This window comes from Panthera onca, chromosome B1 (assembly GCF_046562875.1).
Source record: "Panthera onca isolate mPanOnc1 chromosome B1, mPanOnc1 haplotype 2, whole genome shotgun sequence".
Classification (NCBI taxonomy): domain Eukaryota; kingdom Metazoa; phylum Chordata; class Mammalia; order Carnivora; family Felidae; genus Panthera; species Panthera onca.
The window spans coordinates 15,817,009-15,834,943 of record NC_138342.1 but is presented as its reverse complement, the minus strand read 5'-3'; the positions used below and the strand labels follow the sequence as shown (position 1 = coordinate 15,834,943).

At 35.6% G+C, this 17,935-nt stretch overlaps 1 long non-coding RNA gene across 3 annotated transcripts in view; it reads left to right on the top strand.

Annotated features, from left to right (window-relative positions):
- The window catches only part of LOC132693350 (uncharacterized), a 41,418-nt gene extending 23,786 nt beyond the window's left edge, over positions 1–17,632 (top strand). For 2 of the 3 annotated variants that reach the window (XR_013554932.1, XR_009616750.2), the window contains 2 exons: positions 2,100–2,249; positions 5,077–5,161. This is a non-coding gene — a long non-coding RNA (uncharacterized LOC132693350). Of the gene's footprint in view, positions 1–2,099; positions 2,250–5,076; positions 5,162–17,399 lie in introns of those variants that run through there. The other variant, XR_009616748.2, reaches the window with a different exon arrangement.
- Positions 17,633–17,935: the final 303 nt, after the last annotated feature.

The window sequence follows — 17,935 nt, the reverse complement described above, 5'->3', positions numbered from 1 at the left end:
CAATTTTAACAGAGAATTAATTGACCTATGGTTTAAATTAATGGGATTACATAATGTTTATTGAGTTCCCCAGAGGGGGAAAATTGAGGTGCAAAATTTGCCCTTGAAATTGTAAAATAAGGAAAATAAATGAATATACATACACATATGTACACATACACACACATACATTTTCATTCCACATGTGTGTATATTTATTATATTTTTTTATGAGAATGGAAAACCCACCTGTTTTAAGTTCTGAAAAACATCTTGAATGCCTAACAAATATTACCAAATTTCCAAACTGTTTCACCAATCACTGTTTCTTAATTTTATAACTTAGGTGGATATCAAGGGAAATTTAATCCTTGTGTTTCTGATTCTTTTGCATTTGTTCCTCCCCCCCCCCCCAAGTGTTTCATAGGAACCATTTGAAGTCTGAAGGGACTTAGAGGTCTTTTGTTTTAAGCACATTTAAGATGGTTTATTCAGTTAAGTAGCATTTTGTCAGGATCAAATGGATATGAAACTCAGAAGCCTTAAATTATTTTGAAACTTTGAAGACTGATAAACATCATCAATATTTATTTAGCACTTTTAGGTCTACTCTAGTAAAAAATGTAAATATACCAAAGGGATCTTAGAGCACTTAACTATTTTTTTTAATTGCACTTTCTTTTTCTTTATGAGAAAGCAACAAAAATTAGTATAAACAACCATTTGAACAAACACTGAATTGGACCTTACATGGTATGAGCTGAAGGTCCTGGTCATCGTCTAAATATGATAAGTGAGACTGCTTATCCTGACATTCAAGATTATCTGATCCTTAACCAGCTACTGCTCCCTGAATGGTCCACAGGGAAAATATATGTAGGAGAACTGTTCCTAGCAAAGGACCAGTCTGTTTGATCATTAAGAACTTTGATTCCCAAGTCCGACACAAAATTCTACGATCCAAGCTGAATCCTGTAAATGATGCTTTTAGCCTAAGGAGAAAGTTCTGCATTACATGGGCTCTGGGTCAAACTTAGGTTTGTATTTTTGATTCTACCATTTACTAACGATAGGATCTTAAGTGAGATATGTAATAGCTTAAAGTCATTAGATTCTTTAGATGAAACATTAGGATAATCACAGTTCCTACTTATTATGGTATCTGTAATTTATCTTAAAATATTTTAGTATAGGTGCAGTTAATAGTACATTCAGGAATGATACACACCAGAAAGCCATACTGAGAAGAAGCTAATTGAATTCTGTTGTTGATAGCTCAATCAACATAATATACTTTAATTAGCATGGTGAATGTCAGAAATAAGTTGTTATATCTGTAAGATCGGTGACTTGGTAATTAGCATTGACGAATGCTAGAAATGTGCTTTATGAAGAAAAATTAAAGTTTCAAGATACATGGATTGGCTTAAATATTAAAAGAAAACACTACCAATGCACTCCATCTTTGGGTAAATAAGACAAAAGAATCTAAGGAGTTCAGTAGGTTTTACCTTCGCTGTTAGTGTCCATATGATTTCTAACTTTTTCTTGGGGGGGGGTGGTAAATGGATTCCAACTTAGTGTTAATGAAACTCTGCCTTTATATCATCATCTGCCTTAAACAGCCTACTGCTTCATGTTGGAGGTAACTAAAAAGATAGACTTGGGGTTCATCAAAACTACCGAATAGGTCATGTGAACCGTTCTGTATCTGCTTGCTAATAATACTTATTTAATTAATGATTTTATTATGTGGCAGAATTTGATATGAGATTTGCTTATGTTAGAGAGGTTGTGAGAAAGTAGCTAAGTCACATATCTCAGATTGCTACTGTGGACATTATGTACCTCACAGAATAAAAGAGTTATTTTGCATTACCTAATTGGCTTATTGAAGTCATAAGGCAACCTTATATGATAGAGATGAGAAATAAGGAAGATATCCATATTGAGCACTCTGGACAGTTATTGGTGCAGAGTCAGAGCTCAGGAAATAGTTACTACTATGAGTGCTAAAGTGATCTGGAACCAAAATAAGCCATACGCCTTCTACTTCCTCCAATACGTGCCTGAGTGTCAGATTTTATCACCTACTTCAGGGAAAGCCTTTTCTTTTTCAGAAAGAACATGAGAGTTTTTGCCTACGCATAGGCAAAGATTGTTCCTGCTACCCATCTCGGACCTTCTCAGACCAAGCAGAGCTGCAGCCTCTGGGCTTGTCTTACCTTGTAATGCATTTGGAAAGCACCATATTCTCAGGAATAGAAAAGGTAGGAGCCAGGGAGAGGTTGTATTTCTCTAGCCCTGAGAAACTAGGAAGTCCTGATAGGTCCTGTAACATGCCCAGTAAATTCCTGAGCCTCAGAACGAAGGCTTCATAAGACATTGTGGAATTTAACCAATTTAACTTGTTTAGTCAGAACAGAAGGAGAGTGTGGGGGTGGGGGAGAGGACTTCCTTTTCCAAAACAAAAAGAAGCACTGAAAAGGTCTACCTGTGGTTTGAGTGATGTGATGCATTAAATTATATATAATTTATATATATAATGCATATATACATACACATAATATACACACATACATGTACATATATATATGAATATATATACATATACATCATACAAAATATATGGCTATATGAAAATATAGACAACTAGAATGTGATTGTTTAATTTTTGGTGCTTTGAAGTACTTTACTTTTTTAAAAAAATTTTTTTATATTTATTTTCGAGGAGAAAGGGGAGGGGCAGAGAGAGGGAGACACAGAACTTGAAGCTGGTGAACTCACCAACTGTGAGATCATGACCTAAGCTGAAGTCAGATGCCTAACTGATAGCCACCCAGGTGCCCCAGAAGTATTTCACTTCTTTATGCAAACAACTGTACTTGTCCAATGGATATATATAATTAAAATGCTGGCAATCAGTCCACCAACAAAATGAGATTTTTTTTTTGTATTGTGTTTCCTTTCTTGTTTGTTTGTTTGTTTGTTTAATATGCATTCTCCCAGGGGCGCCTGGGTGGCGCAGTCGGTTAAGCGTCCGACTTCAGCCAGGTCACGATCTCGCGGTCCCTGAGTTCGAGCCCCGCGTCAGGCTCTGGGCTGATGGACGGCTCGGAGCCTGGAGCCTGTTTCCGATTCTGTGTCTCCCTCTCTGCCCCTTCCCCATTCATGCTATGTCTCTCTCTGTCCCAAAAATAAAAAAAAAATTAAAAAAAAAAAATATGCATTCTCCTGAGAAGACCAAATTAAAGCCAGAGTAAGGCCGCAGGAATACTTTGTCAAAATCACATCTTTTTTTATAAAATTAGTAGCACTTAATGTGTTCTGAGGTCGGCAGAGAACTGGAAGTCAGGTGCTAGGGGCAGAATGTGGCAGAAAATGGATGCAGTGGTGCCTGAATGGCTCAGCTGGATAAGCGTCAGACTCTTGATTTTGGTTCCAGTCATGATCTCATTGTTGGTGAGTTCGAGCTCCACATCGGTTCTCTCTGCCCTGACAGCGTGGAGCCTGCTTGGGATTCTCTCTCTGCCCCTTCCCTGCTTATGCTCTCTCTCTCTCCCTCTCAAAAATAAATAAATAAATATTACCAAAAAAAAAAAAAAAAGAAAAGAAAAGATTTGGGCGCCTGTGTGGCTCAATCAGTTAAGCGGCTGACTTTGACTCAGGTCATGATCTCGAGGTTCTTGAGTTCAAGCCCCACATCTGGCTCTGTGCTGACAGCTCAGAGCCTAGAGCCTGCTTTGGATTCTGTGTCTCCTGCTTTCTCTGCCCCTCCCCCGCTCATGCTCTCACTGTTTCTCAATACTGAATAAAAGTTAAAAAAAATTTTACTAATTAAACAACTTTTAAAAAAGAAAAGAAAATGGATGCAAACTGTATCAAATGGAGGAATCTGGCCCACCTTTCAAATCTGGCTCAGTGTATAGGAGCTGTCTAGCGCAATTGGGAGATGTATGATAGGCTCCGCTTGTATTCATTTTTAAAGTTTAACCCTGAGTCATTTTACCTAAATCAAGAAGGTATTTTTAGAGTCAGATCGTGTATGCTTCTCATAAGCAGCAGAGGTACTGGATATCTGTTCCAACTCAGATTTTGGAAGCAGTTATTCTTCTCGAAAGTTATTTTTTTCCTGTGGCATTTCATGGAAAACACTTGCTGTAGCCAACAAGCTATGGATATGTTTTCTTAGGCTGAAGAGATTCTTATTATGAATAAGCTAATTGAAGCCATGGGAAAAAGTGCAATTAAAGAATTTTTGGTTTATAATACATCATGTAGTTGGAAATAATCTTGAGAAGTCATCGAATTCAACTCTTGTATTGAGACTAAGGGACACCCTCAACCACCTCTCCCCTCCAAAAAATGCCTATCTGTCCTGTTTTTGAAACAATTTAGGTAGTATAATAAAAGCCTGCTAGGTAAATTCTGCCCTCTAGCATATCTTAGAATTGTAAAGTTACTTGAATATCTTTTGCTGCAAATTAAACTAAAAACACCATAAAAATATAAGCCATTTTATTATTTTTTGTATTATCATTTGTGATCTGATTCTGGGGCCTCCATATATCTTCTAGCGTACTATCTTTCATTTTCCACTATTTCCATTTCTTTCTTGCATAAATTAGGAATTTGGTGTTGCTACAAGCAACAAAGACTAATCTGAGTTAGCACCACAATGAGGTGGCTATGTAATGTGTCATTGTGGCTAGGCATTCCCAGAATGCCCATTAGGGATGTTTCATTAGGGTAGGAGACAAAGAAGATTCTCTCCAGAGCTGGAGAGATGAAGGAAGGAAGCAGCCATCCTATAGCATACATACGTTGTTGCTGATTTGCTGACTTATCTTCTTGGTGAGAAACAACAGCTTGTCCTACAATTGCTCTCCCTTACCTCTGGATCTTCTGGATTCCTCTGACTTCTGAACTAGGTGTGTTAGGGTGCATGGTTAGTGCCTCGAGGAGGGGCTCTGGCTTCTGCAAGATGTTCATTTTAAGGTCAGTGGCAATAAGAATGGACACAGGCCTCAGTCAATCCTTGGGGATTTCTAACTTTTCCTCATGGGGTTCCAGTCTGCTGGTGATCTTCTCTTCCAGACTGTCTGCCCTGAGAACTTTGGGCTCTGACATGAGATGTGGAGACAGCCTTGCGGAGACTTCTTAGCCAGCTGCCATAGTTAGGTAAGCAAGTACCCAGTAATAAATTCCTTAATATATCCCTATATATTCTATTGGTTCTGCTTCTCTGGTTGAACCCTGCCCACTACATGCAGGAAATGGAATTAGAGACCAAGAATTAGGATTAGAAATCAAGACTGGCCTTTGTTTCTGTCCTTCCTTATTCTTTTTTTTTTTTTTTTAATTTTTAACGTTTTTATTTATTTTTGAAACAGAGAGAGACAGAGCATGAATGGGGGAGGGGCAGAGAGAGAGGGAGACACAGAATCGGAAGCAGGCTCCAGGCCCTGAGCCATCAGCCCAGAGCCCGATGCGGGGCTTGAACTCACAGACCGTGAGATCGTGACCTGAGCTGAAGTCGGACGCTTAACCGACTGAGCCACCCAGGCGATCCTGTTCTTCCTTATTCTAATTTCCAGTTTCTCTTTCTCTTTATAGTATGCATGTCCACAAAACATGTTGGATAATATGTCCTTGAGAGTTAGTAGAACCACTTACATGTCCAGCTACCTGAAGAGACATGAATTCCCTTATTCAGTATCTATTTCCTCTTGTGACAAATTCTAAATTCTCAGGAGTAGAACTCATGAGAATCCTAATCTCCAGCTTGGAGCAATCTGCTGTTTCTGGGGAAGCTGACTATGTGGAAGGAATTGGGCTATGTCTGGTGCCCACCACTAGTCCAAACAACTGTGTCAGGTACAGCAAGTTTGGGTTGGACTGACAGTTATCAGAACATACTGATAGGGTCATGATGGTTGTTTCCTGCTGATGCTTATGCCATGTAAGCTGTTAAACATTTTCATATTACCCCTGCCCATAGATTTAACTTAAAATAGTCATTCACCTATACAAAACATTTTCTCAGGGTTTGTAATAGGCTTAAGCACTGTATTGGTGTCGGGGGAAACAAAGTTGAATTAGAAGGCAAGGTTGTAGACTATGAGCACTTAATTTATCAGGAGAGACAGACACTTCCAACTTCATGTGAAGGAAGCATTGGATTCAGAGTCAAACATGTTAGATTTATTCTTTGCTTTTTCATTTACTATCTTTTTGACCAGATAATTTTATGGTGTGGTAGTTTTGTAAGGAAACATACGACTGTGTCCTACATTCTAACGTCATCACTTAATCAATACAAGCTTGCGTCAATTATTTAATCTTCCCAGGATAGTGTTTGTGTCTAAAACATAGGGATAAGATTGTTAGGAAAACCAAACAAGATACTATATGAAAGAATGTAGCGTAACAGCAATACCTTTCCTTTTACATTAAAACCTTTGTTTGCGGGCATAATTCATTCCAGAACATGCTTGTAATCCAAAGCACTTGTGTATCAAAGTCAATTTCCCCACAAGAAATAATGGAAACTCAAATGATTCATTCCACAACCCGAAAAGATTCACATAAAAATGATTACAATACGGTAATATAATACAAGATAATGAAGAATATACAACATATAAAGAAAATAAAGTAACCTGCATTTACATTTGAAAACCTTTGTGGCTGGTGTGAGGGAGACAAGAGGGAGGAGGGTTATTGTGATGGATGACTTTCACTATCACTAATGGAATCACTGCTATCTATTGGCTCCATGGTATCTTTTTCTTTTCATGCAATGTCAACAAGGAACCTATCCAATGACCTAGAATGAAGCAAAGCATTCCTAAGCTTACTCTCGTAAGGAAAAGCAAAGAACTGTCCATAGGTGCTTTGAGGTGACAAAAATACACTAGTGCCTATTGTGGGCACCTTCCAATGTTCTAAAAAATCACCGATTTCTGCCAAACACTGTGGCCTGAGACCAAGCGTCGGAATATGGGAGATGATCACCCACAATCCCACAGTGAGGGGGAGGTGAGGGAAGAGAGAGAAAAAACACTGGCTCAGCTGTGATCATGTGAAGTTCGGCATCATGTACTACTTGTATTGTAAGACATGGCTTGATAATCAATTTAAAATTTATTAGAAATGTTTGCTTGTCTTCCAGAACACTTGCAGAACAAGTTACTCACAATCCAAGGTTTTACCAATATTTTCATTTCTTGGACCCTTTTGTTTTTAATCATATTTGATTTTTTTAAATGATGAATGCTAATTTTTTCAAATTCTTTTTCAGCACTTAGAAGTGTAACTATAATTTTTAAATTTGGCCATTTGATCAATCGTATAGATAGATTTTTCAACATAAACCATCTTATACTTGTAGAAATAATCCTGCTTGGTATTTTATTATTCTCCTGGATTTAATTGACCAGAAATGTATTTAAGATTTTTTTTTAAATCTGTATGTAGTGGGTACATCTTGACGCACAAACTCAAATGTGGGGGAAAAAATCACAGTTTTTATTATCTTTAAATCAATTTAATTCCAACTTCAAGCACTCATGCCCCTAGTTTGGCAGAAAATTCAAAGTCAGTTATTCTTGAGTTTCTTTTATATTATGAGAGTATAAAGTTTCTAGGGTCTCTCAAAGTACTGAGGCATTGGCGGAAATCCCTTGTCCTCAGTCATCCCTGCTCCTCACTTGCTCCCCAGCCACCTATCACTCAGTTCTAGATCCCTAAGTGGCCATTTTCTTCACAGATTTTACTGCTTCTTAGACCAGACCAGAGCAGAGCTCAGGCCCCTGATGTTTAGGGACTTGTAAATCTCTCCTTTCTCACCAGCTGGAGGGAATATCTTTTCTTCCCTCTAAATAAAAGCTAATCTCCACCATGAAAATACCCTAATCTTTTCAATGAAGTGTTTTTTTTTTTGTTTTTTTTTTTTTTTTTTTTTTTTTTTGTAAAAATGGAGAGAGAAACATTCAGAAAACCTCAAAGTAACAAATTACAAATCATAACAGCTTGGGGCTGAGTTGATGTGGAGAACAGCAACATAATTTGATAATGTGAATTGTGACACTTTCCACCTCTTCCATGCTTGGGAACAGTTTAAACGGTACAAAAATATCAGCTCCTTCTCAGAGTTTGGAAGGCTTTCTTGCTAAAATCATCTGAGCTTCATGCCTTTTCAAAGAATAGCTCTTTTTATGAGGACATCAATTTACTACATGGTGATGGGTCGATTCAGATTTTCTACTTTGTCCTGTGTCAATTTTGGTAATCTTCATTTTTCCAGAATAATTATTCATTTCATTGGAATTACATGTATAGCACAGAATTATGCATAGTATTATAATTTTTAAAATCCTACCTGTTTCTGGGATTGTATATTTTTATTTTTACATAATAATGTTTTCACTTTTCACCTGATCATCTTACTTAGAAGGTTTGGGTATGTTGCTGTTATTTTTCAGCTGTTATTTTTCAAGAGCTCTGCTCTTGGATTTTTTTTAAATTAATTCTAATATAATTTTTCTATTTATACATTTCTGCCTCTTCTTTTATCCTCTTTCAATAGGTTTGTTTTCTTTTTCTAACTTCTTGAGTTGAGGCTTAATTCATTTATTTCCAAGCCATCTTGTTTAATAAGGTATGCATGAAATGTTGTGCATATGCCTCTGACCCTGGTATTGATTGTACCTCTTAGATTTGACATGGCTTGTCATCACTTGTAATTTTTTTGGTAATAAAAGTTTTGTATTTTGTATTTTTAGGAGAATATTTAAAATTATTACATTATTTGGTACATTTAAGTGTTTAATATAGACACATACACACATGTTTCCTTATTTTTATTGAATTGTGGCCTGCAAACATATTCTCTGAAATTTCAGTTTTAAAGAGTTTATATGATCTCATACTTTTAATATCAAGAGTCTATTTTAATCTTCACTTTCTCTTTCCATAGAACATATAACAGTGAAGTTAAGAGTTCAAAACTAGCTCTAGAACTTTCTTATATGGACTGCACTGACTTTGTTCTCCCCATGGCTCCTTTTTTCCTTCAGGAACTTCACTGCTGATTACTCATTAGTCTCTTATGCTCTGGTAGAATGCAGGTCTCTCATTTCATGGAACTTTCTTTGCCCTTTACTCATGAAACCCTTGACTTCAGTTCTTTTTATACCTCCTTGGCTATTATTCTTGAGACACTTCATTAATTATTCCTTCTCTGTGCATCCCTTTATTATAGTTTTCACTAGAATTTTTATCTTTGGTTCACTGTCTCTCTCTCTCTCTCTCTCTCTCTCTCTCTCTCTCTCTCTCTTTTTCTGCAAATTACATTGTGTTGGGCAAGCTCTTTTATTTCTACACAATCAAATAAATGTATTTTACACTTTCTTATCAGTAGCTTACTGCCACCTGAACTTAATCACCAGAACATTATGTTATGTTTATGAAATTAATATAATATGAAGCATAAGGTAATAATAATAATAAAAAGATTTCTGTCACATGGAATTAAAATATTCTTGAAGACTTCAACCATAAGTATGTGAAAAGTGTCTTCATTACTATCACATAACCTACACTAAAGAAATAGAATGTCTTTCATACAATAAGTAAAGTAATAATAAAAAAAAGATGGACTTGAGTTCATTTAGATGCATTACCATTGATTCTCTATTGTATCTCTGTAGGTTTCTCAGGCCAATTTCTTTCCATTAAATCATATTATCCTTATTAAAATGGAGTTATTCAGTTACAGAGAATTCCAGAATTGTTTGAAGATATGTTACAGATTATGAATGAAAGATATAAATGCAACCAAAACTTCAATATCAGCCTCTGTAAAATATTGTGAGTTATCTTTCCTATCTCGAAGTCAGTGTAGGGGAAAATTTTGTGAACATTAATCACCAACCAGCTATGCATCAGCTTCATGGGTATATGATATGCAAACCAGATTGTGCTCACTAATTATTATGTATTGCATGACATACAATATTCTATTACAAAATAAAACATCTTATTAAAATCAAGGTGGGGTGCCTGGAGTTAAGCATCCAACTTCTGATTTTGGCTCAGGTCATGAGCTCATAGTTCATGGAATTGAGCCCCGCATGAGATCAGGCTTTGCGACGACAGTGCAGAAAGGTCTCTGCCCCTCTCCTGCGTGTGTGCTTTCTTTCTCTCAATAAGTAAATAAATAAACTTAAAAAGTAAATAAAATCAAGGTCATTTAAATCTTTTCTTTTCCTAAATCTTCCATGCCTATCAATTTTCAATATAATTAAGTTAGATTACAGAAGTTTTCTTTAGCAAGTTACACTGATATTTATGTAGTTTAAGGTTCCTTTTGGTGTTCTCAAAATTACTTTAAAAAGCAATTTAATATGGATGCCTTTTGGACTTCAGGTCTCTCTTTTCAAATGAATAAAAGCAAAAGATGCACTTTAAGTAAATAGATGATACTAACTGTGTTGATGTGGCTCATTGATGGATTAATTATAGGACAAACATGAATTACTCTTAAAAATAAATCATTTTTGACTGCCAGTTTCTCTTCTCAACTTCTTCTATTCCCTTTCTTGCCAAATAAATTGACAATCACATTTAATATTTGACAACTAGGAAAAAGCTGCATTAAAAAAAGTTCTCCAGGTCTGGTGAGAACTTTGATAATAATCTATTACAATAAATACATGACCATTGCAACAGTGGACTCAGATATAATGGCAGCTTTTATATTAACCTTGCAAATCTGTTCATTAAAAACATTTTATTATGTGTTTCTTTGCTTTCCTGCCAGATGATGAACTTTCTATTTACCATTTTCATCTTTAGTCAAGTAGAGATATCCAAACCAGGAAATTCCTTGTCCCTTTCTTTGACTTCATTTTGGAAATCATGGTTAGGTTCTCATTTATATTATATAACTATGGATCACACAGAAATGATAGCGGTACCCAGTCTTAGTTCAAATTTTCCAAAAAGAAAAATGATTTTCAAGCAAAAATTTCAAGGAGGGAACATTCCAATTTTGCAAAAATTAATTAATGGCTTATTTTTGTTTGCATTTTTCTTTTATTACTTATTTCCCATAGATAGTTGCTGGCTGAGGCTGCGGGAAGGTGCTTATTTATCCAGTCCCAATAAGATTATTTGGTGGGTAGATTCAGTAAGTGAGGTCCTGAAAGAGAATATGATCAGGATCCAGAAGAATATTTCATCAAAAAGGAAAGAACAGTTGTTTTCAGTGTTCATTTCTATTACAATATACTTAAATGGGCAACCTTCACAAAAGATTTTTAGGGTGGTGAAAATACTCTGTATGATACCACAATAATGGATACATGTCAATATTCATTTGTCCATACCTTTAGACTGTACAACACCAAGGGTAAACCTTAAAGTACACTGTTGATTTTAGGTTATTATGATGTAACAAACATACCACTCTGGTGGTGAATGTTGATAATAGGGGAAACAATACATGTATGGTAGTAGGAAGTATATGGGGAATCTCTTTATCTTCTGCTCAATTTTGCTGTGAATCCTAAACTGTTCTTTAAAAAGTCTTAACAATATATATATAAATGATAAATTAAAAAAAAAAAAAGAAACTTGCTACAGCATGGAAACACTTGGATGATAGCATTGTGGTACTCAGCAGACTACTGAGCCCTCACTACATGGATAAGCTATTCCATTGGTGCATCCACAGGACTGTCCTTCCCAGTATTCAGCTACTTGCGTAGGCAGCCCTCTCCCACGTTGCATCTGAGTCAACAGGGCTTTAGCATGTGCGATGCTAAACAGAGCCTCGATACACACACAGCAGAACTTTTCTGATTAGAACATTCTTTCAGAGAACCCAACCACCATGTTTAAGGTTGTCTAAACTATCTTTCTGGAAAAAAGGCCATAAGAGGTTTTTCGAGCTAAAACAGTGCATGAGAGGGAGCTCACATGAAAGAAGACTGAGGGTCCCTGGTGAGCTCCAAAATTCATGAGTAACCCCTCCCGACATATATGAAGGAGAAGAAACTCCCAGTCAACCCACAAACAGTTGAAAAATAAATACTTTAAGCCACTAAGTTTTGATGTGATGTGCTACCCAGCAATAATTAACTGATATACTGTCTATTCAGTTTCATCTTCTTTTATTATAACCTCATAAAATGTCTCCACATACTAGGAGTCCCCAACTTTTCTTCCCCTACACTTTGATCTTTGATTCTACAAATTTCCCTCCCCTGCATTTTAATCTTTAGTAATTCCCAATCGTTCTTTCTCTTGCTTTGTACCTTGATCTTAACATTTCATCTGTTGCAAGTTGGAGTGGGGTATGTCTATAGAAGGCTTATAGAGGATGATGTTAGAGTCATCTGGAATTTTTCATCAACATTCTAAGAAGTTTGGTTAGTGTTCCTGTTCTCCCACTCTATCTATTCACATGAAATGATTTGCTTAGTGAGGCATTGGCCCTTAATGAAATGAGTGTCATCTCCTTGAGTATATTATAGGGAATAAAAACCAAAAACAATTATTCTATTCACTTTGATTGAATATTTTGCTCTTGATGTGATTTTCTTTCCAGACCTCACCCACTAGTCTTCCCACCTAGTCTTCCCATAGCATTAGAACAGTAAGCACCTTCTCTCAGCCTCAGCCAGCAACTATTTATGGGAATTAAATTAAAAAAAAAAACACACACACACAAATAAAAATGAGGCATTAATCGGTATTTCCAGAATCTGAATCTTCTCTTACTGAAATGTTTGCTTTAACCACTGATAACCACTCATCTTTTACTGTTTCCATGGTTTTGCTTTTTCCAGAATGTGATGTAGTTGGAATCATACAGTATGTAGCCTTTTCAGATTCTTTTACTTAGTACTATGCATTTAAGTTTCTTCCACTTCTTTTTCATGTATTGTTTGCTCATTTTTTAGTGATGAATAGCATTCCATTGTCTGGATGTACCATAATTTGTTTATCCATTCATCTCCTGAAGGACATATTGGTTACTTCCAAATTTTGGTGATTATGAATAAAGCTGCTCTTGACATCCATGTGTACTTTTTGTATGGTCATAAGTTTTCAACTACTTTGGATAAATACCAATGAATGTGATCATTGTGGGGCCAAAAAGTAAAAATATGTTTAGTTTTCTAAGAAACTGCCAAGCAGTTTTCCAAAGTGGCTGTATCATTTTGCATTCCTACTGGGAATGTATGAGCATTACTGATGTTCCACATCCTTGTCAGCACTTGGTGTTGTCAATGTTCTGGATTTTGGCTATTTCAATAGGTTTGTACTGGTTTCTTATTGCTCTTTTAATTTGCATTTCCCTGATGACACATAATGTGGAGCATCTTTTCATAGGTTTATCTGCCATTTGCATATCTTATTTGATGAAGCATCTGTTAAGGTCTTTGGCTCATTTTTAATTTGTTTGCTTTCTTATTGTTGAGTAGTAAGAATTCTCGGTATATTTTGTATGAAAGTCTTCATTCAGGTCCATCTTTGCAAATATTTTCTCTCAGACTGTGGCTTATTTTCTCATTCTCTTGACAATGTCTTTCTCAAAACAGAAAATTTTAATTAATGAAGTCTTTTATGTCAGTTATTTCTTTAAGGATCATGCCTTCGGTATTGCATCTAACAGATCATTGCCATATTCAAGGTCATCGGTGTTTCTCCTATGCTATCTTCTAGGAATTTTATAGTTTTGAACTTTCTATTTAAATCTGTGATACATTTTAAGTTAATTTTTCTAAGAGGTAAACATTCTATGATTTGAATTTATTCATCAGAGGTTTGTAGTTTTCCTTTTCTATATCTTGTACATATTTTGTTAGATTTATAATTACCTATTTTATTTTGGAGGATGTTACTGTAAATGATACTGCACTTTTAATGATATTGGAAAGCAATTGACTTCTGCATTTTAACCTTATATCCTACAAGCTTTTAATTTGCCCTTTAGTTCAAAGAGGATTTTTTGGTCATTTTTTTTAGTGTTCTCTGCATAGAGGATCATGTCATTTGCAAACAAAACCATTTATTTCTTCCTTCCCAATCTGTATGCCTTTTATTTTATTTTCTTGTCTTACTACATTAGCTAGACCTTCTAGTACAATGTTGAAAAGGAGTGACAGAGGGGACAGCCCTTTCTTATACTAGATCTTAATGGGAAAGCTTCAAGTTTCTTACCACTAAGTATGATGTTAGATGTGGGGGTTTTTGCAGATAATCTTTATCAAGTTGGAGAGGTTTCCCATCATGAATAAGTGTTGGATTTTGTCAAATACTTTTCCGGCATCTACTGATATATTCAAGTGATTTTTCTTTTTTAGCCTCTTGATGTGATGGATTATATTAATGGTTTTCAAATATTGAACCAGACTTGCATACCTGGGATAAACCCCACTTGTTACTTGTGTATAATCTTTTTTTTTATATTGTTGGCTTCAATTTTCTAATATTATTTGTTGATTTTTGCATGTCTTATCTTGAGAGATATTTGTTTGTATTTTTCTTTTCTTACAAATCTTTTAATGGTCCTGGCATAGCATAATGCTGGCCTCATAACATGAATTAGGAAGTATTCCCTCTATTTCTGTCCTGTGCAAGAGGTTTTAGAAAATTTGTATAATTTCTTTCTTACATGTTTGGTGGAGTTCATCAGTAAGCCTATCTAGGTCTACTGCTTTCTGGTTTGGAAGGTTATTAATATAGATTCAATTTCTCTAATAGATGCAGGCCTATTCAGATTGTCTTTCTTCTGTGAGTTTTGGCAAATAGTACATTTCAAGAAGAAAAGATAATGTTTCTTCTAGGTTATCAAATTGGTGGGCAGAGAGTTGTTCATAATATTTTATTATCCTTATAATGTCCATAGGATATGCAATGATACCTTCTCTTTCACTTCTTATATTAATTATTTGTAGCCTCTTTTTTTATATTTAACCTGCCTAGAGGCTTATCAATTTTATTGATCTTTTCGAAAAACTAGATTTCACTGGATTGATTTTCCAAGATGGTTTTTTTTTTTAAGGAAATATTGCTGTCATCTTTTTATAGAGTATAATTCATCTGCACTCTGCTCCACTCACCTTCCTCTGTATGAAAAGAGAATAAAGTGCAGGAAATAGTCCTCCATATCACATCTGATTCTTTCTCAGATCCATAAAGAATCTAAATGTTTTCCTTGTCACAATACATTTACTTGGAGTAGCACAAACAGGTGTTCTTCAGTTTTTTCACAATGTTAGTAAAATTCCTGCCTCAACATAAATCTTGTTGGAGCATGGAGTTCATTGTCCTAAAAAATGATATTGTAAACGTGGCTTAGTTGTTTTGTTTTTGCAACAGGTGCTGCTATGGACTGAATGTTTGTTTCCTCAAAACCTCAAATGATAAAACCTGATGTCCCATGTGATGGTATTTAGAGGTGGGGCCTTTGGGAGGTGACTAAGTCATTTAAGGTGGAACCCTGATGAATAGAATTAGTATCCTTATGAAAGAGACCTCGGATAGCTCCCTTGTTCTCCTTAGGCCTTGTCAAGACACTGTGAGATAGTCATTTATGAATCAGGAACTGGACTCTCATCAGGCACCAAGTCTTCTAGCATCTTGATCTTGGATTTCTCAGCCTCCAGAACAGTGAGAAATAAATGTTTGTTGTTTAAGCCACCCAGTCTATAGTATTTTGTTATAGCAGCCCAAATGGACTAAGACAGATACCATGAGAAAGTTGTCTTTTTGGTTTTTAGTTTTTGTTTTTTTTTTTTAGTTTTTATTCATAGGGACACCTGGGTGGTTCAGTTGGCTAAACATCCAACTCTTGATTTTGACTTAGTCATGAACTCGATGGTTCATGAGTTCGAGCCCTGCTTCGGGCTCTGTACTGACAGTGTGCAGCCTGCTTGGGATTCTCTCTCTCCCCCTCTCTTCACCTATCCTCTGCTGGCTCGCTCTCTCTTTCTCACTCAAAAATAAATAAGCTAAAAAAATTTAAAAAGTAAACCTTATTCATAAATATCTAACTAGCCTATAAGAAAAATTTCCAATTGCTCTGATTATGCTTCCCAGTAGTACATGATTTATTTTGCTTTTTTTTTTGCAGACTTAAAAAACAAAGTTTATTTATTTATTTTGAGAGAGAGAGTAGGGGAGAGGCAGAGAGAGAGGGACAGAGACAGAATGCCAAGCAGACTCCGCACTGTCATCGCAGAGCCCAATGCAAGGTTCCAACTAACCAACTGAGATCATTACCTGAGCCCAAATCAATAGTCAGACGCTTAACTGACTGAGCCACCCAGGCACCTCTTGCAGTAGATTTTTTAATGTCACAAACATTCCATCTCATGATTAAATATGTGTCTAGAACTTAATGTTTTCAATATACCTGACAGACATTGCTAGCTATTCCTTTGAACAAGACTGTGAAATGAGTTATCACTGAGTTGAGAACATCATCTTTTAGATAAAGGAGATGAGGCTTGAGAGATTGCCCAAGGTCATGTTATATAGTAATGACAGAGCTGAGATTAGAATTCTCAGCTTTCAGTGTCTCTGGTTTCATAAAATCAGATGGATCTGAGCTGAATGTCTCCTTAAATGAAGAAAAAAGTTTCAAGGAAGGGGCATGTGACTCTAGCCTGAGAAATGGCAATTTAGCAATTTAGTGGATGTGATTTTAAGAATAGATTTGCCTTCCATTGTGATGTGGATTTTTTTTATCACTTCTTATAATTTCTTTTGTAATAATCTTAGGAAGAAGCAATCTAATGTTAGATATAAGAGATGTAATATTTAAAGTAGGCTGCCCCTTGTAAGTAAAAACTGAGTGAAAGAAGGAACTATTTGAAATGATCGTGGATTTAATAAAGACTCACTTCTTTACCTTAATTTTTGTTAATGGCAAACACACTTTCCCCAAAGAAATTACATGTTGTCCATCTACAGTATGTTATAAATTACATATCCAGCCATCATTGCTAATATTTAATTGGCTATATATAGAATCCATTAAAATAGTATCAGTTTACTACATTAATTTCTACTTGTTTGGGGCAGATGTATAAAGCATAGTAACAAAGAAGATAGGATATTACTAGCATCTGTACTTTTATTTTTGCTCAGTAGTTTGTTTATTTTCATTGGTTCATTTTAGTAATATGCTGTAAATTAATTAGCTGCAATAGAAACTTTGAATAATTCAAAGAGGCACTTTAGGAAAATTGCATTTTTTCCCCAAAATTGGCTATATCGCAAGTTTGTTATGATGAATAATAGTGAGGCAGTTGTTTGAGTTGATTTATTGTTCTTACATAAAAAATTCATACAATTTTTAGCAGAAATGAGGCTATTTATAGTAATTACCTCTTTCAAAGGCATTACAGCAGAGATACAAGGGAATCCACAGGAGTACTCATTATTCTGAGCCTTAAAAGATAACATGTACTACAGGATCAAGAGGAAACGAGAATCAAAGCTATACTAGTCAATCCAGCTTCTTGTAACTGTTATAAATGTGTTGAATCCAAGAGCATTTTTTTGTATTTTGCTTTTACTGTGATTTTTGACTCAAAGCATTTTTTGAAACATGTTAATTTTCTTAATGTAATTCCACTCAGTGTTTTGTTTTCAATTTTGTTCATTAAAAAAATCAGTTGAAAATAATTTCCTTGGTGTGGTGGTTTTTATCTGTTTGCTCTCCCCCTCACCCCACTCTATTCCCCCATCCTAACTACATGCTCACCAGATTTCTCTTCTCTGCTGGTCTCTGAATTGCTCTCTGCCCCAGGAGTTTTGACTTCCATAGACTTCATCACTTGATTCTTTAGCCCCTTGAATTCTAGATGTATTTGGCCAAGAGGGCGTAACATGAAATGGAAAGGTGATAGAGAGAGGTTAAAATATTTAGTTT